At 44.1% G+C, this 25,782-nt stretch overlaps 1 protein-coding gene across 1 annotated transcript in view; it reads right to left on the reverse strand.

Annotated features, from left to right (window-relative positions):
• The window catches only part of MEGF11 (multiple EGF like domains 11), a 382,058-nt gene that overhangs the window by 277,287 nt on the left and 78,989 nt on the right, over positions 1-25,782 (reverse strand). Inside the window, exon 2 of the mRNA XM_084641366.1 lies at positions 1,177-1,283. The gene's annotated coding sequence lies outside the window, so the exon portion shown is untranslated. The remainder of the gene's footprint in view (positions 1-1,176; positions 1,284-25,782) is intronic.

The raw sequence follows: 25,782 nt of genomic DNA on the forward strand, positions 1-25,782 counted from the left end.
GAGACTGAAAGATGCAGATAATCATTTAAATTGAATGAAGTGTCACACGAACACAGATAAAAACAGATTGTTTCCCCCTAACCCTCAGTATATGTAACATGAGCGGAGACCACACAGCACCTAGCAGGATCAGGGCCTACAAGTAGAGAACCCCTGCTGTGTAGAGCACAGACGTAGCAGAAATGTTCCCTTTTCAAAGGTGCTGGGCATTGTAAAGCTCCAGACTCACCCCTGCAGCGCCTCCTGCTGGTCATTTGGGAATTAGCTCCTTCCAGCACAGTGCGCCCTCTGCAGGCCGGTGATCTGCACAACTCTGGCCCCCGTGTCCCTCACAGACCCTGGTGCCCCTTTCTCTGGGGTTCTGCCCCCTGGCAGTACCCCCACACTCTGCCTCTGGATCTCCTCATCCTGGGGAACCCCCAACACATTATCCCCACCTTGCCTCAGTCTGGGCTACTGCCAATCATCACCAAGCCCCTGCTCCCTGGGGCAAACTGTAGTGTAAAGGCCACTCATCATAGGCAAGGGAGTTCGGACCTGTTGCCTTCCTCTGCCTCCCAGTACTTCTATGGGCCTTGCCAGCCTGGAGCAGCCGCGCTCAGCCTGCTCCTTCCCCAGCACTGCACCACCCTCAGTACTGTGTCAGGCAGGCAGCCAGGCCCTGCTCTCTCCCAGCCTGGAGAGAGACTCCTTGGGATTTTGGCTCACAGCCTTTTTATACAGGCCAGCTAGGGCCTGATCGGGGCGTGGCCCAGCTGCAGCTGCTTCCCCAATCAGCCATCCCCAGCCACAGCCCTCTCCAGGGCTGCTTTTACCCCTTCTATTTTAGGAGTGGGGTAGCCACCCGTTACAGGCACCCATACGTCCCATTGATTTCAGTAACGGTTGGGGTTCTCCAGTACTTGTGAAAGTCAGGACACTTGTATTTTAAGGGAGAGGATTTTAAAAGCACCCAAAACTCAAAATGACCTTTCAATGGGCTTTGATGCTCCTAAATCTCCAGGTGCTTTTTAAACTCTCTCCCTTAGGTGCTTAAATGTAGAGTCAGGAAACTAACCTAAGCTATGTTTTTGACATAGACGTCCGCAGATTCCATCCAATGCAGTGAACAAAAAGATATTTCTTCCTCTAAAAACCCTATAGCAAAGCAGAAGCATCTGTGTTACACTGCCTTACCTCAGTTGTTGAAAATTCCTCCTGGATCCTGTGTCTACAGACTATCAGGGCTTTAAGGAACGCACGCTGCATTGGCAGAGCTGGGCTCTTCAAAAGTTTGTTGGGCACTGCAAACAGTCAAGAGTACAAAAACAGGTCAATAAAGAGTGGTAGGGGGAGCAGAAGTGGCTTAAGGTTGAAATGGGAGAAACAAGCATACATAAGCAAAAATCAGAATAGGAAAATCAATATGCACTGGATTAAAGGTACTATGGTGTTTACTCATAAATGTATGTGAGCAGTTTTGCAAGACACAACAGAACTATCCATTTCAATTAAGGCAGATGAGGAATTAGACAGACACCATTGAGCTAAGTATGAAAAGTGACTGCGTGTTTGTTGATCATACCATTTTACTGTCAAAGAAGAATCAAGATTCCTACAGACAGAACCCAGTCCTTTCTCCCCATCTGAGGTTTCTGTGCTTGTTTAAGCAAGGGACCACTTGAACAGACACTTGGCTCCACACTAGACCTTGTTAAAAACAGGATGTTACAAAAGCGAAGCTTGGCCATGGGTTTCAAAACCGACTAGCAAGTTTATGGTTACCAACTTGAGACACCATAAGATGGGGCTAATATTCAGACATTGCTGAGCACTCTGAAAATCAAGTCGCTTCAAGGTGTCTCTGGTTGACCGACCAAAATTTGGGGGACTCAAAATCACTAGCCATGTTTGAAAATCTTGGCCAAGACCCATAGAAATGTTTCCATGATTTGTTTTTAAACTCCCCTGAAAAGTAGTTTTTAAAAATAGGTAAACTTTTACTGGAAATGTCTGTCACCCAACATTAAAACACTGATTACCTGAAACCAACTCAATTGATTCTCATTGTCCAGGCTTTGATAAGTGCAAATGATAAAGCCATCAGTATAAACACTGGATTTGGGCATTGGATTTCTGAATTATTCCTGTATTTATTATCTAAGGTGTTAATAGGAATACACAGCAAGGAAATGTTTCTGCTAACAATCGAAGACGTTTCGCTTAAACCTCTGGAATTCATTGCCATACCAGTTTTGCTACTGAGGGCAAGTTATGATCAGCACATAACGGGTATGAAAGAGTTCAGCTCTCATTTGCACTGCAAAAATAATGCTTTCTGTCATAATCCATCTCCTCCCTTATTCCCTGCAGTCACAACCAGGCCCTAGCGTAGGTTAGAGCAGCCATGGGGCTCCCTTAACTTGTGCTTTCTGCCTATGACCTCAAGGGGGCAATCCAGCAGCTGGAAATAGCTGGGGTACAGGAATGTCCCCCACCTCTGCAAAAAGCCCTAATATGATTCGTTCACTGGGGGCGCCTGCGCAAAGTGACCTAGACCAGATCTGAATTAGCATAAAAGAGCCATAGAGTAACCATGAACGGGACCTTTTTTGCCTACAGGAGCAGAAGGGAGGGAGAGCCAACACACACCCCACACACCATTGTGCAGGGCTAGCTCGTTCCCAAGCCCTGCACAAAACTAGCAGTCTGCCCTTGTTTCCAGCACCAGAATTGCTCTCTCCTTATACACAAGTACAAAATCTGTCCTTCCAACCATAGAGATGTCCCAGCAACAACAGGAAACACATGTTTTCAGGATAAATCATTTTATCAACTACACAAAAAGTTACACACAAGAGCCATGAACCCCTGCTGTTTTATGGCAGGAACAAAAGCGAATGGCAGGAATGAAACACCAATTAAACAAGGATCAGGTGACATTTTAGATAATTGATAAAGAAAAAAAGAAAAAAAAAAGAGATTACTGGGTTTATCCATTTATTGAGAAATCCGGGGGGGCCGGGGGGAGAGGGTGAAACCATGTAAAGTGCCAGGTCCTGATTCTCTTGCTCAATTTGAAGAGAATCTACTTCATCAGGACTCCTCCTGGATCTCAGTGCTGCTCAGCGCCATCACAAGGGTCAGAATCTGCTCTTTGAAGATCGAAGGAAGAAATTATATTTACCAAGGCCTATTTTTAAAGGGATTCTTTTAGACTGTAGAAAACCCTATAGGAGCCCGAACCATATGGGGGGTTGACTGTATTTAAAGGGTGCCCTGTTGTCATCCCTTAGCACTTTATCTGAGAGATATCAGCTGAGTTTTCCAAAACTGACATGGGGATCAGGATGCCCATTTCTAATGGGAATGGGAATTCGAATCCATTAAGCAGCTTTGAACTTCTCACCTGTAAAATATTTCAGTGTCAATTTAAACTGTTACCAGGAAGAGTACATGGGCCATACTGCAGACACATCTAAAGGCCAGATTTTTTTTTAATATATAAAGTATTTAGGTCCCCAACTCCCATTAGTTTAAATAGGAATTAGGCACCTAAATTCCTTCAATGAATCTGGCTGTAAAAGCCTAGTTCAGCACTCAGTAGCCCTCTCATTTAGAAAGCTTCCATTGAAATCATTGGGAGCTTGGCTGGATAGAGGACTGTAGGATAAAGCCAATGCCATGGAATGAATAATAACTGAAGAAGTTTCATCAATCTATTGCAGATTATTTTTGGAAATGCATGGAGTTTCTCCAAAGTCCTCAAGAGAGAGCGAGGCCAGAGTGCCACACACAGACTATTATTCATCAGTTTTTTCAATGATCTAGCAGAAAGGAAAGCAAAAGAAATATATGTAACTGGTTTTGTTAAGGGCTACAAAAGCCATTCGGCGCAAGGAAGGTTGGGATAGTGGTTAGGGCATTAGTCTAGTACTAAGATGATCTGTGTTCAAATTTTGCGGATGATATAAAGCTGGGAGGTATTGTTAATTTAGAGAAGGACAGGGATACCCTACAGGAGGATCTGGATGACCTTGTAAACTGGAGTAATAGTAATAGGATGAAATTTAATAGTGAGAAGTGTAAGGTCATGCATTTAGGGATTAATAACAAGAATTTTAGTTATAAGCTAGGGACGCATCAATTAGAAGTAACGGAGGAGGAAAAGGACCTTGGAGTATTGGTTGATCATAGGATGACTATGAGCCGCCAATGTGATATGGCTGTGAAAAAAGCTAATGTGGTCTTGGGATGCATCAGGAGAGGTATTTCCAGTAGGGATAAGGAGGTTTTAGTACCGTTATACAAGGCACTGGTGAGACCTCACGTGGAATACTGTGTGCAGTTCTGGTCTCCCATGTTTAAGAAGGATGAATTCAAACTGGAACAGGTACAGAGAAGGGCTACTAGGATGATCCGAGGAATGGAAAACTTGTCTTATGAAAGGAGACTTAGGGAGCTTGGCTTGTTTAGCCTAACTAAAAGAAGGTTGAGGGGAGATATGATTGCTCTCTATAAATATATCAGAGGTATAAATACCGGAGAGGGAGAGGAATTATTTAAACTCAGTACCAATATGGACACAAGAACAAATGGATACAAACTGGCCACTAGGAAATTTAGATTAGAAATTAGACGAAGGTTTCTAACCATCAGAGGAGTGAAGTTTTGGAATAGCCTTCCAAGGGAAGCAGTGGGGGCAAAAGATCTATCTGGCTTTAAGATTAAACTCGATAAGTTTATGGAGGAGATGGTATGATGGGATAACATGGTTTTCGTAATTAAATATTCATGGTAAATAGGCCCAATGGCCTGTGATGGGTTATTAGATGGGGTAAGATCTGAGTTACCCAGGAAAGAATTTTCTGTAGTATCTGGCTGATGAATCTTGCCCATATGCTCAGGGCTTAGCTGATCTCCATATTTGGGGTCGGGAAGGAATTTTCCTCCAGGGCAGATTGGAAGGCCCTGGAGGTTTTTTGTCTTCCTCTGTAGCATGGGGCACGGGTCACTTGCTGGAGGATTCTCTGCTCCTTGAAGTCTTTAAACTACGATTTGAGGACTTCAATAGCACAGATATAGGTGTGAGGTTTTTTTTTTTTTTGTAGGAGTGGTGGGTGAAGTTCTGTGGCCTGCATTGTGCAGGAGGTCAGACTAGATGATCATAATGGTTCCTTCTGACCTAAATATCTATGAATCTATAAATTTCTCCTCTACCCCAGACTTCCAGTGCGCCCTTGGGCAAGTCACTTCAGGGTTGTTGGGAAGATAAATACATTAAAGATTGTGGGGCACTAGGGTAACGAGGTATACGTAGATCAAGATCAATATGCTAGGAAATTGGGACATATCATTTGGGGTCAATACTTCTGATTTTACATCTTTAATGATCTAATTTTAAAAATACAAAAAAATCTTTTCCTTAAATAACTGAGTAATTACAATCAACGGACAGCCCAGCATAGCTATAATGAAAACATTACATCAACAGCACATAAAAATGTCAGCGAACCAGAGCCGAAGTGCAGACAATTGCTGGTTCCCTTTCAGAGAGAGATTAGGTTTTCAAAAATTGGCCTGTCATTTTATTTAGAAAAAAATTAAAATGTTATCCTGTAATTTTGCGCTTGAAATCAACAACTGGCACAAAATGAGCAGTCAGGCCTCTGAATGTTTGGACTTTTAAGTCATTATTCTGAAGTCAAGTCCATTGGGACTTTATGTTCATTCTCGACACAGAGCCCTGATGGTGGATTATCAGGGGAAAAATAACCCTCATGCACACGGCAAACACTTCAACAGCAATTTCAAAGCCAAAGGGACATTGGCAGGCAAAACCCAGACACCCAGAGGTATCTCTGAAGGGGAAGAAGTCTTGCGGGCTATGGAGCAACTGGCAAGCCCACCCACTGTCTGGTGAAGTCTTTCATGGTCCCAACGCACCCATGTTATGGGGGTGGCAATCCACTGGGTGGATGCTCTGGTCTCAGCCCTCTGCAGCCCATTCTCACCTGCCTATTGTGCACGGCCATGCAAGGAGCTGTGGCAAGTGTATGGAACCCCGGCACTGTCCCTTCCTCTCCCCACTCTAATCCTGCACAGTGGAGCTATACAGACACTGCTGTTTGCAGCTACAGAGTCGGGGTGTGTAGCGGGAAGGAGTGACCCCATTGAGATAATGGCACCTGAGCACCCCTCACAACTTTATGTACATTCCCTCCTGTGATTTATATGCTATAAACTAGGACTCAAATAGAGTGAAAGGCAGGTAAGCTGATCCACTGCAGCACTATGTCCTCCAAAACACCGAAGGTTAGTGCTTCGACAGTATCTGGGACTAGAATCTTAATTACATTGTTTGACACAACTCCATGTGCTGACTGTTTTATTTTGTTGGCACCTACAACAGTCCATGAAATAGCCAACCACACCCAAAGTATTAAACTGTTCTTGTAATGAGTCTTTCTAGTGACATGTACAAACCATCGAAGCTTCGTTCTTTTAGTTTATATGGTTTCTCTCACTAGAACTACAACATTATTTGTCATAGGCGTAGGCAGCATGGGCTTGATTCAGCCTGACTCAGAGACCTGAAGGCCAGAAATGAGCATCGTGATAATTTAGTCCGACCTCAGTGTGGCCTCTGCTTTGGCAACCTGTGATCACTGCAGGTGCCAACAACAGTAGCTTAGGATGGGGGTTTTCAAAAGTAATCAGCAACAGCCTAACTCTGCTCCAACTGAAGCAATTTTGAAAAGCTCACCCTACATGATCAGTGACGTATAGCCTCAAGCCGGTCTTAGACCAAGTGTAGCAACAACAGCATCCTTCACACTAGAAAGCCACCCTATTGCCTCATTCCTGATACAGGGTGAAATTTAAAAGTTACATTAAAACACTTGCAACCCCTGCTTTATTGGCGACTTCAAACAACACAGACCTTGTATCCCATACATCCTACCACTGCCAGGCTGCAGTATGACTAGGGAAACCACACACTCAGCTCTCGTCTGTGCACAAATGTCTAATTGCTTTGACTATATAGTGGTATAGTTAAAGCTGAGTACCCCATTATGTGAATGCAATTATGCTGATATACAGTTGCTTTATCCTGGGATAGCTCTTCTTGTAGGGAAAGAGGAACATGTTATACTGGTATAAGGCACCTTTAAACAAGTATAACTGCGTCCACAGCAGCAGACCATACCAGTGTGATTATTTTGGTTAAAACAAAAAACAAAAACAAAAAAATCACAGCTCTAACAGAAATAATTATACCGGTGCAAAAATACATATGTAGATGTGGCCTGAACTACAAACCCATGTATGTTTCTGCTATGGACAAGATTAGTGACAAGTGACATTGAGACAACTGAATGAAAAATAAGTAACTTCAAATATGTGTAAGTGAACAAATACAGCAGCATTCTAACAGAGCACAAAAGTCAAGCAGAAGCCTCTTTTAGGAAGCGTAAAGTTTCCTCTGTATTTTCATTTGAATACATTGCTGCTATTTATCACCTCTTTTGTCTACATTTATCTTGGAGGAAAAATATAATGAACCAAACAACTAAAAAGCCCAAGTCCAATGAACAGTTGAGCAAGTGACAAATTAACTAAATTAGATTGATGGCTGCTGATCCATAGCAGCGCTATCGAATCCTAATGCTACATCTCATTTTTCACCCAAAGGCCCCTCTCTCTTCTATTCCTGAACAGTGCTGTGTCTCAGGAATGATCTGTGAACCTGGAGACATCAACAAGAGTCCAGATTCAGTTTTTCCAGTCTGGTTTCCAAGCTTGCTAACGCCTGTTAGTCTCCAAAGAAATTCCTGAGATTGTAATCCAAATAAAACAAAATTGCTGACAACTGAACTCAGATTTTCATGAAATGCTGCAGTCAGGTCAAAACTGTTACTTCACGTTCCTTCATACACACTAAGGAAACAATCTCTGTTTCTCCTGCTTCTACACCCTTAATAGAAACCTCACTGGTCTGACAGGGTACGTCTTCATCTGATCCCCTTCTCCGGATCACTGTGTTTCCCTAGCACTCTATCCTCTGTAGTATTCTCAGTGACAGCAGCATTCAGACGTCCTCTTCCAGCATGCAATTTTCCCCTGAGCCTCTAGAAACCTTAATGCAAAGTTTTCCAACTTCATATCCATTAAAGCATTGGCAGGGCAGCCGAGAGAGAAACTTCACTTTAAACAAAAAAAAAAAAAAATCTGTATCTGCCAAGTTCTTGCTAAATCTGAGAGGGTTGTTTAATCAATTTCTACATTTCCAGTGGCATGAAAATTAAAGTGTAATGATGGCACTTTAAAAAATTGCCCATTTTCCCTAACACACACGAGGCTACCCAGCTATCGCATCTATCCTTTGTACTTCCCTATACTCCCTATTGGGGATCCCTGGAATACTGTAGATATTGGAGTAAAGGGATTTGCCCCACAGCGTCAAAGTTGGAAGTCTGAAGTTAGGAGCTTAAATTCATATTTAGGCATCTTCAGGGGTTCTGAGCACTCTTAAATCCCTTTGTCTTCTATGCTCAGCACCTCTGAAAATCAAGCCACTTATTTAGGTGCCTAAATGTGGCTTCAGATGCCTAGTTTTAGGCACCTAACTTTGAGAACGGTGACCTTTGTTATTTAAGGCCTAGGTAATACAACTGGCAAGTTAAAGGCTATCCCCCTAAACGGGCCTAAATCTCAACTACTACAACCCTGAAAGCAAAATACACAGGCCAAATTCAGAGGCCCGGGACTCCTCTCCCATGGGTGGGGAAAACACACTGAATATCCTAGTCAGGCCCTTGTCACCAGATCATGCTTTCAGCCAGGTGGGGATGGCAGCTCACTGATGAAGCACAGAGAAAGGGTTTCAAAACCCACTGAGGCTGGGTAAGAGACGTCTCAAATCCTGCAGCTAAATAGATGGGGCAGTTTGCTCCTCCGTCTGCCTCACAAGCCCAACCTGGCTTTGATAGCATGACTTATATACACGCCTCTTTGCACTGGCTCTCCCGGAGCCCCACACAGTGGCTGAGTAGGTCGACCCTTTCAGTGAAGGGGAGGCTGACTGTGGAGGAGATAGCGAAGGCTAAAGTAGCGTTAATTTTCAGAGCGGTCTGCAGTTGCTTTTGAGCCCTTCCTCAAGGGAACATGCTGCCCAGTTACTACCTCACCACTGACCCCCTTCCCCCCCTCCCCCGTTAGTCACACCCTGAATGCCTACAGGACCCAATCATATATTCATACACAAGGGTTTCCCTGGGCTTGGAGGTAGCTGCCGGTCCTCCGCTTCCCTGTTGCGTGGGGCCTGTTTCTGCTCCTTTGCGCCGTGTGCTGGAGAAAGGAGGATCTGGCCAGACGCCCTAGCAGATCCAGGCAGTTGGTTGGCCTCATAGAGCATCCTCACCTTTCCAGGAACCATCATTTAAACTTTCAAAATTTGTTCCAAGGCTTTGAATTGTTATAATAATGAAGTGAGAGACAAAACGAGAACATGACCCCAACCCCTATTTAATTTCACACAACTGTGCTAAGCTCTTCACTCCACTGCCTCTCTGGCCCATTTTATCTATTGTTGATTTCAATTTTTTCCAGGAAATTGTTCATTAAGGGTAAAAGCACCTGGCTTACAGTAACAGGGCACCAGGCAAAAAAAATCTGTCATCAGGGATGGGGAAGAACATTCATTAATACATCAGACAGAGCAAACCCATAATGAACCAAGGGACTGCAATGAAATGTCTTAAATATAATGCAGAAGAAGAAGAAGAAGGGCCACATTTTCTACTGGTGTAAATGACACAGTTCCGGTGAAGTCAATGTGTCAGTTTACACCAGCAGAGAATTTGGACCTAGCAGTTCAGTCTTTGGATGCAGATGGCATGAGGGTCACATGAATTAATTGAAGGGTAAATGCAGATCTCGTTATCTGGCCTCTATAGATGGCTGTGATCCATCTCTCTCCCGGGCCTTGCCCTTTCAAATTTGCTGTCATACACTGTTATTGTTATTCCCAAAGTCGTTACACTGTAATAGAGATAAAAGTGGTGGGCTGGTCTCTGGCTTTGAAGGAAATTTTAGAGCCAACACATATTAAGGTTTCCTGCACAATTGAGAACAAGTACATTTCTCTCTCTCTCTGTGTATTTGTCCACCTGATCAAGAATGTCACAATAAAAGCTACTATCTTTTACTTCCCCCTCCATAGCCGGCTCTCCCCTCTTCCCACTTGCTTTCAAACACCTGGCACTCAGAGGGAAAACTCATCAATCGGATTTTCGCCCACCTTTTCTCAGGAACACAAATGTGTTCGGGCTGGAGAGTTCCATATACCCTTTCTGCCCCTTTGCACACTAGGTCAGAATCTGCCCTGTTTGAGGTTAACAGTGAATGTAGTATAAGAGGGCCCCTCGGCACATACCCTACTACACAAGACCAGCTGGAATAGGAGTTCTCTTATCCCCAAACCAAAGTCACATGATCCAAAACCAAAGTCAGACAATCCAATACCTTTGGAATTTGACCGATCAGGAAACAGAAATGGTTCCCAGACATCCCCAGAAGTTACAAGAATATTGCATCGCAGCCCACTGGTTTAGCGAGGTACTTAAACACATGCCTAACTTCACGCTCCTTGGACTTAATGCCTATTTCCAGCCCTAGGGATGCAAGATGTTTTCTTCAGTTCAGGCAAACCATAGGCCTTGGTTTAAAAACATGCTTAAATTCTGCTGTACCTTCATGTAGGCCACAGTCTTGCAAACACTTGCAGAGTTTATGCATGAGTCCCTTTGAGCTCAGTGGGACTATTCATGTGTATAAGTGCATGCAGGACTGGGGCCATGGTTTAGCCAGCTTGTGTGGACTGGGCAAATCACAATAGAACAATCATGCTCCAGCCTTAGCTTTGTTCTAGTCTTGTCCTAACACTGCTTAACAGAAAACTCCACAGGATGGCGTGGTCCTGCACAGTCACCCAAACAGAAGGGTGTGAAAGTGCTTTTGTTTAGTTACAATGTGCTAGGCCACCAGCATGACACCTTTCTGCATCTCAGCAAGGGAATTCTTTGCCTCTTCTCCATTCTACTGCTATTCCACACAAACCCTTGGGCTTGGGTTGCCATTTCTGGACCTGGGCTGGTCTCAGGCTTCGCTCCCAGTATCTCTGGTATGGAGAGAGCAGGCAATTGTGTTTGAAAGGAATGGGAAATGCTCCTCTCGTTTACTGTGCTGTTCTCAGTGGGACTGCAGGTGCTTCCACACATTTGATTGCAAAGATGGCAAGTAGACAAGTGTAGGGAAGTCATAGAATCTCCTTCACTAGAGGTTTTCAAAAAGACGCTGGACAGCCATCTGTCTTGGAGGGTTTAGACCAGTGGTGGGCAACCTGCGTGGCCCGTCAGGGTAATCCACTGGTGGGTCGCGAGACAGTTTGTTTACATTGACCGTCCACAGCTCCCAGTTGCTGCAGTTCGCCATTCCCAACCAATGGGAGCTGCAGGAAGCGGCAGCCAGCACGTCCCTGCGGCCCACGCCACTTCCCGCAGCTCCCATTGGCCGGGAACAGTGAACCGCTGCCACTGGGAGCTGTGGGTGGCCGTGCCTGCAGATGGTCAGGATAAACTGTCTCACGGCCCGCCAGCAGATTACCCTGATGGGCCGCAGGTCAGCCACCACTGGTTTAGACACAAGTCCTGCATCTTGGCAGGGGGATAGATTAGATGACCCTTGCAGTCCCTCCTAACCCTATGACCCTAACCGTAAGGCTGACCAAAATTCTGCATTAGCAAACTTTCTCCAGCTGGAACGGATTAGTTGGAATCTGCCTAGCTGCTCAGAGCAAAGAAGAGCCCTGTTACTTGCAAAAAGTGATTGAGGATATGTCCCAGGGAGGAAATCACAGCAGTCCAGATCTTAATAGCACGCTCTTACATGTTACTTTTTTGCTCTAAGAAATCTAAAGCCTATCTTTGCAGATCTAAAGAAGAAGGGACAGAGGTGAACCTCAGACAAAGGAATGTTTTTCAATAACATGCGTGCCCCTCTCCTGCACTGACTAGACACTGATCCACAACCTCAACCACTGTTCAGCGCTGGTGTAAGCTTGTGGCCCTGTTTTATTTAACACCTGGCCTGTGGAAATCCTCTATTTTCCATACAAGCTAGTGTTTCCTCCCCATGACCTCACGTGAATGAAGCTCCCCACAGCCCACTTCAAGTGGCATTGCCTTTTGTCAGCCCTGGTTTTATAATGTTCCATTCCCTTGTGCACACTCAGCCAGTTCCCACTTCCCTCCTGTTTTGGGAGAGCCATTTCTCTACCCTACTAAGCATCCTCCCTCCTCTATGTCCTGCTTCCCCACACAATGCTGGCCAGAGATACTGCTGAATAATCCCATTTAAAATCACCAGCAGATGTCTTTCAGTATTGTTCCTCCACAGAATTCACTTCAGATAATCATCTCCATCAGTGCACTCAACCTTAATTATGCCTGGGTCCAGGGGGACCTGGGTAGCCTCCAGGCTCTTAGTTACAACTTTTAGCCTCTCCTGGGCCTCCAGGTATGCCAGCTGTGTGGTAGGGCAAAGGGTCAAGACCTTCAATGTAGTTGATTACCCCTCTCCCATGACAGAAGCAACACTTCTTCCTGTGTGAAAACGTTTGCAGGTATGAGTTTAAGGTGATCTCACTCAAAGGCAAGATGGGGGGTTTCAGCTATGGGCCTGCCACTCATTCGAGCTTTATTATCCCTTGCTTTATCTGAATAACCAATTCACTCTTACCAGCCTTAGCCTCCTCTTTTGTCTCGCACCACATGCCGTATCAATTTCCATTCCTCAGACACAAAGAACCGTAACTGCATCTTGCCTCCTCCAAAACCTCAAGAGTGGATGTTTTGTCTAAAAGATCTGCTCTAGGAATCGTTTTGGGGAAGTTCTATGGCCCGTGTTATACAGGAGGACAGACTAGATGATCCGTGGTCCCTTCTGGCCTTGGAATCTGGGGGCAGCAGCATGCACTATGCCTGCACTTCATGAACCTCTTTCACAATAAAAAAAAAAAGAGGCTAACAGTCCTCTTGCTAGATAGGGCACCATTAGTAAAACCTCTGGGCATTTCCAGCCAAGTAACCTTTTGTTCTCTCTCATTCCCACCCAATAACATTGAAGTAAAGATGGCTGTAACAAGGTAAGAGACCATACCAAACCCAAAATACACAGCTTGAACTTCCCTAGAAGGCTGGTCCATCCAGGTCTTCACATGACCTGCTGTCCCTTACTGGACATGTGAGTGAAAGCATGTAATGTTTGGCTAGACTTTTGACCTTATCCTTTCTAACTGAACAGTTCTCTAGCCTGCGCTGTCTGAGAGAACTTTTTCTTCCCCACGCTTTTCCTACGGTGCCTTTTGGATTCATATAGGATGGTCTTGCAGCTAAAGCACAAAAATGGGACAAGAGTTCAGAGTTCTATTCCCAGCTGAGCAGCAGACCTGATGTGTAAAGCAGAGCCTCAGTTTTCCATGTGCTTTTGTACATGTGCCCAAGTTCTCTCCCTGGGGAGAAGATGAGAGAAAGAATGAACCACATGTGACAGACATTAGTCACATCACTTCATGTACCACTGGAAAGTGCTCAGATACTTTGGTGATAAAAGTGATAAAACATGTATAGAATAGAATAGCACATATTTCGCACATGCAAGCTGAGGGCTGCGTATGCATATACCTTAACCTCTCACTGCCTCTGTTTTCCCATCTGTAAAATGGGGCAAATCCTTCTAAACCTCACAGAGGAGGTTATGAGGCCTCATTAATGTTTGTTAAGCACTGTGACAAGATGGCCGATGTTCATATGGTGGGCCCTGCACTTGCCTTGGGGGAGAGGGGACGCTAAGACACCACCCCCTGCCCCTAGACACCGAGGGCTCTGCTAGTGGCCCGGGAAGGTGACAGAGGAGGGGAGGGGTCTGGGTTTGCTCCTCACTCTGAGTCCTAGCCCCCCTCAATCCCTGCAGGTTTCTTACCCTCATCCCCCTTAGGTGGGGTTAACTTCGGTCCTTAGACGCTGGGGGGAGGAAGTCCCCTTGTCCTGCTAAGGCAGGGTCTCCCTTACTTCAGTTCTCACAACACAGCTCCAAGCTCCAGTCTTCACTCCTTCCTCTTCCTCCTCCTCCGACTGCCTGAAGAAGGGGGTTTTATTAGGTTCCTGACAGGACCCTAATTGACAATAGGTGCTCCAATTAACCTGTAGCAACTCTCCCTAGTCTACAGGGAACCACACCTTATATAGCCTAGGGCTTATATATTTCCCCTTTAACACTCTACCACTGCTCCCTAGCCCTCCTGTATCACAGCACTTTGAAGAGAAACAAATTCTATCTAAACACAAATTCATTGGCAGACCCGGAAATAGAACACTGGAGTTCCTGGGCCCCAGAGCAATGCTCAGTCCACTAGATCTCTACCTGACAGGAGGGCACAGTGGTACCATAACTCTGCATTTCCATGCTTTAATATTTGGGTTATTTTCAGTTTAACGCTAGCTTTTAAAATCCTGCCTTTAGAACTTTTTTTTTAAAAAGCCCACAAAATTCTATTAATGGGGTATTTTCCCCTCCTGTTACTGATACATATTTTCTGTACAAGCCGAACACCAGCTTCATGACATTATTTGGCTGGGAATTCAATAAATAATCTGCTATAAGAAGAGCTACAACCTTTATTACTTGATTTTTTTCCTCCCATGGGAAGCAGAGTTCAAAACAATCCCTTAACTAATGGCATTGTCACTGTGCTACTCTCAGTCCCTAGGGGTAGTTCTTCTCCTGGTTTTTAAATGGCTTTATAAAATGTGCCAATCAGACAAATGGACTCCTTTCTCCATCCCTCTAATATATCCTACAGTGCCTGAATACTGTGATGGCATTATAAAAATACGATAAATAAAGAGATACAGAGCTAGCAAGATCAGCTAGATAGAATGATAGATACAGAGCTAGCAAGAGAAAAGAGACAGAATGGTAGATACATAGATCAGTAGATACGTTGATAGACCGACCTTACTCCCAAATTTTGCCAGGAAAGAGAGCTGGATTTTGAGCTAACACAACGAAAGACTATTTTAGATCAATGACCCTTATTTTTGATGCATTTGGACTCTCCAGTATAATATAATAAGGGAGTGAAAACATTCCATCTTATGCTGAAACATCAGAGAGGTGTAAACGATCGTTTGGGAGGAGTGGGGCGGTCTTCGTTTGCATCTGTAACCCACCTCTCTAGGAACTGTCCTAACATTACCCTACAGACTGTCTAAAGTTTCTGACTGACCCACAGACCCAACCTGTGCTCCACAAAACATCCACAAGAGAAGGCTGGGGAGCTGTGGTAACGTCCCGTGTCCCCCTCTTCCCCTTTCAAGGCCTGAGAAGCAGATAAGCAAACTTTTTTTCCAGTGTTTACACCCCACAGAGGGTTCCCCCGTTTAAAACGGGCCCCTAGAGCAGGGGTTCTCAAACTTCACTGCACCGCGACCCCTCTCCGATGACAGAAATTACTACATGACCTCAGGAGCGGGAACTGAAGTCTGAGCCTGCCCGAGCCCCACGGCCCCGCATGTGTGGAGCGGCAGGGGGGAGGGGAGGAATCCAAAGCCCGAACCCTGTCACCCCAGGTGGAGGGGGCAAAGCTGAAGCTCAAGGGCTTTGGGGTCCCGACCCACAGTTTGAGAACCACTGACCTAGAGGGAACTGAAATTCTGCTCATGTCAGGTGTGTGCACCCTGCAAGGGGGTAGCGCTGGCTTGTTAATGACTCCCCTTGAGGTGGCAACACAACATCATACCTTCGTTGCCATGTTAGTCGAGGTGACAGATCTAGCGGCTGCCAAAGGGAAAGGAATATGACCCTTCTACTGCACCATCTCCTTTTCCTCCTGTAGGCTCGAGTTCAAGAATCAATACAGGGACGTTCTTATGGTCAATACAGAGAGGAGGTCAGAATACATTGATCCCTTCTGGCTTTATAATCTATGAAAGCCTCTCTGTGAGTGCCCTCCATGGGGACTGGGATTAGCATTACCACCTTTGAAATAAAAAAAAATAAAAAATAAAAAAAAAAAGGCACACACGCACAGACGCACCCCTCCACACAAGGCAAGCCTGCTGCAACCCCAATCCCCAACCACAAGGCAACTCCGTAATCTCCCCTTCAACAGCCCTTTATAGTCTCACACACACACACACAAAATGCACTCGCATGTTGGTAGGCAGACAGCTGCTGTATTTTCAACAGTTTTGATCAGTTATCGCATAAGCTGCAGAAGTGGGAATACTGCAGAACCTTCAGCTGGACACAGAAACTTTTAATGTCCGATAACCCAGTGTATTGTGATAACACCACACACCTTCAGAGCCACATAAAAGAAAACCGGCAGATTACATTATTTTTCTGGCAACTGACAAATCCATATAAAAACCTGTCCAGGCTGGTCAAATACCAACCAGGCGGTAACCCTAACTGGAATCTGTGGGAATGGCCAGGTCAGTCTCAGCAACATAGTCTCTCCACAAACCTTGTGAGGATTAATCAGAGTCTGGTAAGGCCGACCCTACCAGTGATGCTCCTTAAGCTCCAAAACCCTCAGAAGGCGGGGAAGTCGAGCACAGTCTGACAGCGTGGCTCCTGAGCGTCTTGGTTGTGCCTACATATTATGGCAGCTCATATAAGCCCCCCAATCCTTCCCACCCTGTGTGCACAAGTAATCCCACTGACTTCAGCTGGGGCCTCTCTCATAATGCCAGTAGGGTTAGGCCCAAGTTCTGATACAAAACTCTCCCAATATTACAGACAGTAACATCAGCCACACAACTTAAGGCCTAACACTGGTCCCATCAATAGGACTTTGCCATTGACTTAAGCAGAACCAGGATTGAGAATGTACAAGAACACTTGCATTTCTTGGGGACTGTAAGGCTTAAGAGTAGTCCTTTCTGCTTATTGCAATTAGCACTCCTGGCATTTACTAAACATCCGACAGTATTGTTTCAGCAAATACCTTGCTGCAGACTTCAGAGTTATTTCTGCACCATATCCCTATCAGTTCCTCCCAGCATCTCAGAGTGAAATGGAGAAGTGGCACATAAATGACAGCTGAAAAACTAAAGATCAGGCTGTGGCCTGAATAATGCCGAGCATTTTACAGTTTAAACAAAATATCTGCAAGTAATATCTTACCTCCTTATTACGATGAATTGAGCGTAAACAGTAATGTCATGAAACTGCATAGATTAATTACACATATGCGCTGTTTAAAACAGGGCTTTTCAAGTTCTTAAGCATAAGCCGTTAAGGAAAAGGAGTAACATTTTGTAATTATGTCACTGATCTAAATTCCTTGTCTCCCTCCTGTGAAAGCATTACGCTCCTTCACTTGAGCCACATTAATGATAATTCCTGCTACTTGACATAGCCTTTGTGCTAATCAAATTGTCACCAGCCGACCTGTGGTTTTGGCCCATTTTTACCTTTCCACAAGATTAAACTTTCAAACATTTGAAACTATCATTAGCTTTGACGAATGTACGAAAAACCTAATTTTTTTTTAAAAAAAGTGGTTGGGAGCTTTGGGAAAATCCTTTATTAGGATGGCCCACTAATTAAAATAAACTAATCACATCTTACTTCTACTTTTCAAATGCATCTGCCTACAGATATAAAATCTCTTTCAGAACGATTAAAATCAGAACTAAAAAATCCCAAAGCGCTTTCCTCTTTCATGCGGAGTCAGATGGAACACACTTTTTCAAATTTCAAAGTCCATTAAAACATCATCACCTTTGAAAACAGATGCACCATCAGCCCCAGAAGTGATTTATACAAGTGAGATGCTGGAAACTGCCAGGAACTATTCATGTTCAAAGTTCCCCCAGCAGGCTCAGCCAAGTCCAGTTTGCTTCACATATAAATTAGACTTTTCAGACCATAAAGATCAATAATGTAATTAGCAAATGATATGTTATTTCTCAAAATACTGTGACAACCTATGTTGTCTTTGATCAAGTGAAGCTGACTGACTGCTCATGACATTTATGTTAATTAAAGAAAACACGTGATAAAAAGTTCCTTGGAGAATTATCTAATTATGCTACATAAAAAATAAAAATAAGTAGTATCTGTAGTTTAAGATTTACTTCCATGACTATTGTTTAGGAAACTTTAGGAAGGAATTAGCATTCACATTTTTTTCTTCTCTACAGAAATAATTTGAGACATTTGAGTGTACATACCAGATGGCCCAGTTTAGTAATGAGGTATGTGCTACTTATAATACCTGAATTTGTAGGTGAGTTCTCTCCCAAATTGTGGAACAGTACCAATCACAAGGGACCATTTCACAAGTTTTATTTTTCTTTTGCCTCTGAGTAACTGACACCAATCTATTATGACCCAGGCTTTTGGCAATGCAATAGAGGACTGTACCAACAGAAACGAAGCCATGAGTTCAAAAGAGTAAGTAAGATCCTTAATCAGAGATAAGGACAGAGAGCAGACCATTTAATAATCTCCTGAAATACGACATTTTGGCTACAAATCACTGACAGCTTCCAAGAGCAGATATTAAGGGAAGTTTATATTAAAAAATGTATTTCCAAATGATTTCTAAACCAAAATATGTCCGTCAATTTTTATGAGCGTCAAAGTTGTGTGGTGAAAAGGAACTTTGATTTCACTACTATGACATGTTGAAGGATTTCTTAAGAACTTAAAGACACAGGATCACCTGACTTCACATGACGACAGCATAAAGAATGGATAGAATGCCTCACAGTAATGCAGTAGGACAGCTGCCGGGGCGGGGAGGGGTGATATTTACAAAACTCACCTCACTTGGATCCTGATGGGATTCCCGCAAGCTATGGCCCTGAACCTGCAAACGCTTACGCATGTCCTTAGTAGTTTTATACACATGGGAAGTAGTTCTGAAATTTCAAGTCTTATTACAGTGGTCACACTAGCTTCCACTTGGGACAGGCTGACATATTCTGGTAACTGAGGGGCACATTGAGTATGGGCAAACAGCAGCAAGCTCACAAGCATGCGGAGGCTTTCATTTTGACCAGTTTAGAATCTTTGGCAAAAGAAAGAAAAAGAAAAATCAACCTTGCTGCAACTCTAGCAATTTGGTTTACTTTGAAAGCTGAAGAATGAAAGCGCTGAGAGCAGGATGCTGGTTAAATAGGTGCCTCTTGTATTCGCCCCAGATGCGATGGAGCTGGCATGCTGTTCAATACAAAATGATTAATGATTGCTCGCAATCAGCCTTAGAAATCAATTGGCATTGAGTGACAATGATTCTATGACATCATAAAGCCACACAGCTGATGCTCACTCTTTGACATTTCTCCCCACACTGCCATTTTGGGCGGTCTGAGGGTGTAAAAATGATGGGTTTTAGGATGTTAATGAATGAAGGAGTTTTCACATCGCGGAGGTTTTTATATTCCTCACAGCCAATTTTTATTTTTCTGGGTACCCATCTTCCCTTCCACCATCAGCCTTTATAACTCTTAGTCAAATTCAGCCACTTTAGTATTGTAGAGAAAAAGTCACGTGTTTGGGATAAGATTCTGTACGGGGATCATCACTCTGATGGCTGGAGGGGAACTTAAATATAAATGGGGAAAGGAAACAAAAAGCCTTATTTCTATATATTTCCTGCACTGAAAAATGATGTACCTACTGCAAGTGTTGAGAACCATCTAATTCTATTTCGCTCAGTTACAAGTGTACCAAGTTTGTGTGACTGGACCATTGTTTTTTCTCTCTCATAGTCATATTACTGGCATGTTTTTCCACAAGGTACCTATCGAAGGCAGACAGTGTTTTCCAGTAGTTCCCAAAAAGTCATTTTTGTACACATTTTAAGCCATCGTAGTGTGCTTGTACATTCCACAATGAATGACTGACACTAAAGTACAGTGTAAGATTTACTGGTCTCCTACAGCGGAAATTCTGAGAATCAGTCTCTCAAGTAGCAGCAGCTGCCACGTAAGAATTTTAGTTCCTTACAGCTCTCGCAGATTTTCCTTCCCCAGATAACAATGCCACAGCATATAAAAACAAATAAACTGATCCATTATTAAAAATCTCCAGGGCCACATACATACACAGTTCTCTAAAGCAGCCCTTTCTCCCAAGCTACAATTAAAGCTACTTCCAGATTGGAGGATCTGAGATACCAACACTTTTCCTAATTTCATTTGCTTTTCCTTCATCACCAAATCATGAATCTAGAAAATGAAGACAGAAATTTAAACTCAAAAGACAGCCTTTAGTGACTGTCCTTGCATGTCTACCTCCAAAATAAATTGCAGGTGCAAAAATGTAGGCACAAAACTCAAGTCTCATTTTACAAAGCCGGTCCCATCTGTTGCATTACTATCCATAGCGTGCTTCAGCAAACACAAGAATTTGCAACACAGGTAACTCCTCCCATATCTGAGATACAATTGATGCCATGTTCATAAAACAAAGTTCTTTGCCCCTCTTCATTCAGTATTTTGTTTTAGCGCGCACACACACACACCCACACCACTGCAACAACATAGCACAGGTTGGCTTGTACCAGGCAGCATGACATCAGCTGATGTATTTGAAGTAAATGATAGTGTAAGTCTTACGAAAAGGAAGAGCAACATCGTAACTGTCAGAGCAATTTTCCACATCAGTAGTTTAACACCTGAACTATTGCTTATTTTTGTAACTGAACGATTTCCCAGTTTCTAGCCGTTCAACTCTGAAACATCAGTTCTGAGATGTGTCAAACAACATTTGCTTAAAAAGAGACAAACATACCTCTGAGATGGAGACTTAAGAAACAGTGCTTCTTTCAAAATACAAATGCTGAATGTCTCAAATTCCCGTTTACTTTTCTGTAACCAACTGGGCTGTAAATAATCCAGGCTTTACAAACACTAGAATATTAGGGTGCATCTGACTCTTTATCATAAAGATGGAGTTATTCATTTTAATTTTGTACAACCGTAATTCTCACCTTTGTAGATGAGGATAATCCATAAAGTCTGTTACCAGCTAGCTCAACTACATCTTAGAAAAGAGAGAGATAATGACATTCTTGCGCCATGTACTTTGGACACAAACAACTGGCCAAGCTTCTCCATTTGTCATGCTCCGCTAGTTACCGATCTGTACAGCTGCCATTTTAAGGGCTTCCTTACATTCACAAACTAATAAAATTCAGTTTCAAACTGGAAAAGACAGGAGGCCATTTAATATACTACATTTCCTGACTTTGAAGAGGGATCATTATTCCCAAGGTTACACAAGGAAAACAATAGAGCTGGTTGGGAATTTTTCAAAAAGGTTTTCCACTGGAAGGTGCCAATTCATCAAAACTGGAACTTTTTGCAGAAACGTATCAGGTTTGAGCAACCCTTAGTGAGAAAGGTCCAGGATGGAATTTCTGGTGCATGTGAGAGAGAGACTCTCTTGGGATGTTGGAGACTCATGTTCAAATCCCTGCTCTGAAAGATCAGGGACTTAAACATGGATCTCCTACATCCCAGCTTAGTGCCCTAACTACTAAGCTATGCGCTATTCTAGGAGCTCTCTCTCCATCTTGCCTGTTGAAGCTCCTCCACTTTCTATAAATTATTAAATATGTATTACGCTAGAGAGACTTACCTACATGCCTCCAGCTTTCATCCAGACCACACCACACGATCCATTGTCTACAGCCATGCTCTACGATACAACCGCATTTGCTCCAACCCCTCAGACAGAGACAAACACCTGCAAGATCTCTATCAAGCGTTCTTACAACTACAATATCCACCTGCTGAAGTGAAGAAACAGATTGAAAGAGCCAGAAGAGTACCCAGAAGTCACCTACTACAGGACAGGCCCAACAAAGAAAATAACAGAACGCCACTAGCCGTCACCTTCAGCCCCCAACTAAAACCTCTCCAACACATCATCAAGGATCTACAACCTAACCTGAAGGACGACCCATCACTCTCACAGATCTTGGGAGACAGGCCAGTCCTTGCCTACAGACAGCCCCCCAACCTGAAGCAAATACTCACCAGCAACCACACACCACACAACAGAACAACTAACCCAGGAACCTATCCTTGCAACAAAGCCCGTTGCCAACTGTGTCCACATATCTATTCAGGGGACACCATCATAGGGCCTAATCACATCAGCCACACTATCAGAGGCTCGTTCACCTGCACATCTACCAATGTGATATATGCCAGCAATGCCCCTCCGCCATGTAAAACTTTTGTAGTGATAATCAAGATAATCAAGATGGCCCATTTAGACAGTTCTCCTGCTGACAATAGCACATCTTAGCCTCTCACAGTTTGTATGGCAACTATTTGTTTGTATGGCACAGTTTGTATGGCAACTACGATATGTTCCATTCTATGCATCCGATGAAGTGGGCCCACGAAAGCTTATGCTCTAATAAATTTGTTAGTCTCTAAGGTGCCACAAGTACTCCTGTTCTTTCTAAGGATAATGCCTCCCAGGCACTAGGAAGAATAGTGGGGCAAGCAACATTTGCTTTACCTTTAAAAAGGTGCCCAGTGTTCTTGCTGCTAGTGCTCTTGCTAGGGCTTGAGCATAGAGTTGGGTGAAATTTTTCACACAAAACCTTTTCCCACCAAAATAAAGGAAAAATTTGGGGACCAAACCAATTCAAAAATTCAAGTTGGTTTTGGGAAATGGTTTTGGTAGTGGGGGAAAACCCCTCAGAAATGTCAGAATGATTCATTTCAGCATTTCCAAAATGAAATGTTTCAACTTCATTTCTAAAAGGTGTTTGTTTTGTAATTTCACTTGTGACAGGGTCGGGCCAGATGGCTATTGGAGAGTTAGAGAAGGCAGATATATTAGCCCCAGGCTCAGCAGGTCCCTTTTCCCTGGGTAAAGTAACAGAGAAGGTTCCAGAACAATCAGGAACCTTCTGGAGACAATTAAGACAGGCTGATTAGAACACCTGCAGCCAATCAAGAAGCTGCTCGAATCAATTAAGGCAGGCTAATCAGGGCACCTGGGTTTTAAAAAGGAGCTCACTGCAGTTTGTGGTGTGTGTGTGAGGAGCTGGGAGCAAGAGGCACTCGGAGCTGAGAGTGAAAACGCGGACTGTTGGAGGACTGAGGTGTACAAGCATTATCAGACACCAGGAAGAAGGTCCTGTGGTGAGGATAAAGAAGGTGTTGGGAGGAGGCCATGGGGAAGTAGCCCAGGGAGTTGTCGCTGTCGCACAGCTGTTCCAGGAGGCACTCTAGACAGCTGTATTCCACAGGGCCCTGGGCTGGAACCCGGAGTAGAGGGCGGGCCCGGGTTCCCCCCAAAATCCTCCCAACTCCTGGTCAGACACAGGAGGAGTCGACCTGGACCATGAATTCAGAAAAACAGCCAAGCTGAGGGCTGCCATGAAGCTCCGAGGCGAGCAAATCCGCCAATAAGTGCAAGACTCACCAAGGTAACGCAGGAACTTTGTCACAACATGCACACACATACATACCCATATACTGGAAACATAGAAAGATATAGAAAAAAAGTAGAATTTATGACTCAAAGGCAGTTGTGACGGGTTGGTTCCCCCCCTTCTGGGATTTCACTGAGCCTCCTCTGCTCTATAGGCCTGGGTTCCCTCTCCCTGCTTTGCTCAATTAGGCTCTCTGGCCTCTTGCAGCACGCGTGCGTACACATACACACACACAAGTAGGGCCACACCCCGCTGCAGACACAGACTGAGATCAGCTGTGTGTGAGAGGACTCCCCCAGCACTCACGTGCATACCCCTTGTAGGGCAATAAACCCAAAATAATACTGGTTTGAGCTGTATAGAAAACTCTGCACAGTGCAATCTCATAAAAATCCACTCTCTTCCTCAATGTGAAGAGAGATGTGCACACTTCTTGCCCCGCCGGCCCCCCACCCCCATTAGACATTGCATAAACTGGGTTTTATTATAAACAAGAAATAAGTTTATTAACTACCAAAGGTGGATTTTAAGTGAATATAAGAGATAGACAGAACAAAGCAGATTACTAAACAAATGAAACCAAACACGCAAACTAAGCAAGTTTCACTAAAGAAATTGATTACAAACAGTATGTCTCACCCTCGATATTGTGGCAGGCAGATTACAGAAAGTCTTGAAAGACTGCTGCACTGGTCTCCCTCTTGAGACCTCAGGTATTATTACTCACAAGCTAGATGCCCTTCCAGCTTGGGTTCAACCCTTCTCCCCCCAGTTCAGTTCTTGCTTCCAGGTCTTTTTCAGTGTCTCTTCAGGTGGGGAGGCAGAGGAGAACCCTGTTGATGTCACTCTCCTACCTTATATAGCTCTTGTGTAAGGTGGGAACCCCCTTTGTCTTCTAGTGGAAAACCGCTGTCATTCCAAAAGGAGAGTAGGGGTGTCCAGCACTAGGTGACTCAGACCCATCTCTGCAGGGCTGTGGCAGCCATTGCTCGTAGGCTGTCTCCAGCATCCACAGGAAGACTAAGCTCTTTTCCAGTCCATTGTCTCTGCCAATGGCCCATAAGCACTGTCTGGCTTTTCCATTGGGGTGACCCCCAAAGTAACATATTTGAAATACAAATACATAGTTAATATTCCTAACTTCAGCTACAGAAAGGATACAGGCATACAAATTGGATAATCACACTCAGTAAATCATAACCTTTCCAATGATATCTCTCACAAGCCATCTTGCATGAAGTACATCTCAGCTATGTCATATTCCTATCATAAGCATATTTTCATAAAGAATATGGAGTGCAACGTCACAGCAGTAACTTTAAAAGAGCACTGCCAAAGTTTTTAAGCAAAACAATTGACCTCACCTTGACAATGGCCCCATCTGGAAGGTTTTGCCTTCAGGAGTCCAAACTAACCTAGAATGTTTGTTGTTAGTTTGACAGCAAGGTGCGGGGAACTAGCTGGCAAGTAAACGCCCCATTGGTTTTCAGACGGGGCTACAGTATTTTCAGAAAACATGAATATTATGGCTTAAAGCCTGGAAAACATCCCTTTAACAGCACTAGCCTGCTGTCTCTACTTTGCCCACAAACATCCGATACTGGCTGGAAATAATATGTGCTGTTTTTATATACACAATATTAACATCCCGGGACTGTTCTGCTTGCCACTGACTTGAACGGGAGCAAGGATAGGGCCCTTAATTAACACATTTTAAAAATCCATACATTAAGCTAATCATCTCACAGCAGCCCTACTTGAAGGGCCCCAGTGAATCGGCATAGTTTAAATTCCCCATAGCACTACCAAAAAGCAATCAACTTCCACCTTCCCTGAATGCAAGCTGCACACTGGCCCTCCTATCACAAACCACAGGCTACTGGCATTCTTGGGGCTGAACCCTGCTCACCTTACAGGAGTAGCCCATTGTCTTTGTGCGAGTGAAGCGAGCAGGATTCGGTCTTTTCTGTGCAAGAAATCCACCCGCTACCCCATGATCAGTTTTGCCAGCAAACCCCCGCTGAATTTATCCAAAGGCAGAACACCACAGTCCCAGCCATGGGGTTGTCACAGCTGCATAGAGCTCTTGGATGGTTTCAGGCATCTACATCTTCTGGCTTATTTGCTGTGACAAAATCCTCTGTGGTTGCCATGTCCCAGCCACCTTCTCAGTTCCCAAAGCTACACACAGTGGCTCAACACCCCTGCTGCTCTTTTCTTCCCTCTAGCAATATACTGCAAGACATCTCATTAGGGACCCA

Source organism: Lepidochelys olivacea (genome assembly GCF_965140295.1).
Source record: "Lepidochelys olivacea isolate rLepOli2 genome assembly, chromosome: 10".
NCBI classification, from domain to species: domain Eukaryota; kingdom Metazoa; phylum Chordata; order Testudines; family Cheloniidae; genus Lepidochelys; species Lepidochelys olivacea.